General features: G+C 43.2%; 1 non-coding gene across 1 annotated transcript; it reads left to right on the forward strand.

Annotated features, from left to right (window-relative positions):
* The first annotated feature begins 2829 nt into the window (after positions 1–2829).
* On the forward strand, positions 2830–2926 carry LOC120934220. The gene has a single exon (XR_005748365.1). It is a non-coding gene; the product is annotated as a small nucleolar RNA U13 (small nucleolar RNA).
* Positions 2927–3311: the final 385 nt, after the last annotated feature.

Consider the following 3311-nt stretch of genomic DNA (forward strand, 5'->3'; position numbering starts at 1 on the left):
GCCTCTCCAGAGGCAACTTTACACAGCAGTGGGAAAGGGGCTGTTTGAAGAAAGTCACTCCAGGGGACACAGTCAGGTACAGTCAGGAACTGAAATTAAAATAATGCTGCCCTCCGCTCACCAGTGAGCCGTCTTGGTGCTGCTGATTATGATTGAATGTAGTCCTCTAATAGAAGATAAGTGTAGCAATTCTATGATGGTTAAAATGCATTTCTATTAATATTACATTTTGTTTTTTTCTTTAGCGATCAGTAGATCTCTAATATATCCCATCAATTTTCAGGGCGTTCTGTTATTCAGATTTTGACTTCATTAACTACTTGCCGACTGCCTTACGTGTATATAAGTGGGCAGAATGGCACGAGCAGGTGTGCGCGTGCCTGCCGCGAGCTCCATGACAGCGCCCGCGGGACCAGTGGACTTGATGTCCGCTGGTGTGCCACAATTGTGTCACGGAGCTGCAGAATGGGGAGATGCCTATGTAAACAAGACATTCCCCTGTTCTGCCTAGTGACAGGAGAGTGATCTACTGCTCCCTGTAATCAGGAGCAGTGATTAATGTCATGTCACTTGTAGCCCAGCCCCCTGACAGTTAGAATAAGTCCCTACGACACACTTAACACCATCCTCGCCCCCTAGTGGTTAACCCCTTTCCTGCCAGTGTCATTTACACAGTAATCAGTGCATTTTTATAGCACTGATCGCCGTATAAATGACAATGGTCCCAAAATAGCATCAAAAGTGTCCGATGTGTCCCCCCCCCCCCCCGCCCCCGTTCTCTTTCAGTTTTCTTCTCCTCCCCTTTTTCTCTGTCTGTACTTTCTAAGAGAGTGCTCGCTCTCTATCTCTGTCTCTACCTATCTCTTTCTGCTCCTATTTTCTATATAAATCTGGAAAGTAAGGGAATCGGGACCATGGCGACTAGTTAGATTCTAGGTGCGCGTGTTGGGAAGCACATGCAGACGAAGGGGAAAACAGGGAGAGGTGAAGGCGACGCCGTTAGGCGCACAGCCATGTCCCTATGCAGATGGATGGATAGCTGTTCCCCTCGTTGTGATGAATAATGTTGCTTTGTAATGTTTACAATGACCTGTCTTTGATTCTGTGTTATGCACCTTGATGTTTTATCCTATTTACCTTGCTGATGATTGTAATCCCGCGGAGGTTCCTGTGGACCCCCTTTTCCCTGTTTATAAATAAAAAATTAATAAAAAAAAAAAAATTGCAGATCGCCGCCATTATTAGGTAAAAAAATTACCTAAGGCTTGGTTCACATATGATCACGCAATGGCTCACAGCAGGAGTCCGGTGCGTCTCCATTAACTGCTTCAGGTCCGATTTCAGCCTGAATTTTAAACTAAATTTGGACCTGAAACAGACCAAAAGGCGCACAGGGCTCCTGTGCAAATCGCACTTAAGCTGCTGCGGAGCTATGTGAACCGGCTCCATAGAGAGATGGTCCCAATCTCCTGCTGTGCGAATCGAATGCAATGAAAACTGCATCCAATTCGCACTAGTGTGAACCCTGTCTAATAGGCTTCTGTCAACCAGCTCTATGTTTACTGCAGAATGGATTGTTTCATTGTTCCCAGATCACACATGAGATCGGGACAAGAAGGTTCAGATAGAGGCTAGTCTGTAGAGCCAGATATCCATCAGAAATGATGTCACCAATAACCTAATATTTTAGTTTTCCTGATATCATTAAATATAACACAGCATGATATAGGAATAGGAATTTGTGTCTCCCTATCCGAATCCAGGGGTCATTGGGTTTTAGCTGAGGGTTTCCATTTTTTCACAATTTAATTTGTTTTAAAAAAATTACAATTCTTTTTGGGGGGCAGTGGACAGTGTTGGTAGGGCAGGGGGAGTGGTGTCAGTAGTTTTTTTATTTATACTTTTTTTATTTATTGGGGGCTTTGGTGAGATATCAGGGGTCTCAACAGGGTCTCAGGGGTCTCACCTTCCACAAAGCAGGTACAGAGATCTATGCCTTTCCTTGGTAAAAGCATCTCCTCCACACTAAGAAAACACTTGTTAGGCAGACATTTAATTGCCATAGATGTTATCCCCTTCCCAGCCAGTGTCATTAGTACAGTGACAGTGCATATTTTTAGCACTGATCACTGTATTAGTGTCACTGGTTCCCACAAAGTGTCACTTAGTGTCCAATTTGTCCACCGCAATATCACAGTCCAGTTATGAGTCGCTAATTGCCGCCATTACTAGTAAAAAAATAAATGTCCCCAGATTCCATTTAAAAAAATCTGGTCACCCTATTCAATGAGCCTTTGGTGGGGCTTCAAGCAAGCTTTGCCATAGACTTCTATGGAGGCTTTGAAGCACCACTGAAGCTACATGGGGTATAATTTTTGAAGCAAAGTGTAAACAGGACTGTAAGCTAACCATTTTATTTAGTGACAGCGTTCAGAGAGCTTTAACAAAGCCTGTCCGAAGCCTTGTTTTGAAGCAAGTGTAAACTAGCCGTTAATGTGTGTTGAAGCCAAAGCAAGTGTAAATGAGCCCTAAGTGACAAAACTGGAACAAAAGTGACATTTTGGCCCTTAAACAAAGCAATTAACACAATACTTTTGTTCTAATTTTGTATATTTTAGGTTTCCCCATTCACACAAAATAGGAAGGTTGCAGCACCCCCCTGCCCTACAGTGCTTCTCCAATGGCACAGCGATCCCTAATGTCCTCACATTTTACATTGTGCGTATTATTTTATATAGCACAACACAATATGGGAATATGATTTTGTGTCTCCCTATTCGGATTCAGAGGTCCTTGTAAGTGGGTTGTGGCTGCGTATGTCCATCTGTGATCCTTCTGGTTCTAGGGAATGATGAGTGGGTAGTCACATGGTTATGTGAAATGTGCAGCTCTACTTGTTACGACTGAGCACATCACCCTTCTGACCTAGAAATACAATGATTTTATTTATTAAATGTAGTCATCTAATAGAAAATAAGTATGGCAATTCTATGATGGTTAAAATATATTTCTGTTAATATCAAGTTTTTATTTTCTTTTGAAATTAGTAGATCTCAAATACATCCCAGCAATTTCCAGGGCGTTCTGCTATTCAGATTTTGACTTCATTAACCACTTGCCTACTTCCTCACGTGTATATATGTTGGCAGAATAGCACGAGTAGGCAAAGCAACTTACCTGTATGTTGCTTTGAATCTGCCGCCTAGCAGGCGCAGCGCTCCGGACTGCAAGCTCTGTGCCCGTGGGACCAGTGGACTCGATGTCCACTGGTGTCTCTCGATAGTGTCACGGAGATGCAGAAGGCGGAGATG

Source organism: Rana temporaria, chromosome 3, assembly GCF_905171775.1.
Source record: "Rana temporaria chromosome 3, aRanTem1.1, whole genome shotgun sequence".
Classification (NCBI taxonomy): Eukaryota; Metazoa; Chordata; class Amphibia; order Anura; family Ranidae; genus Rana; species Rana temporaria.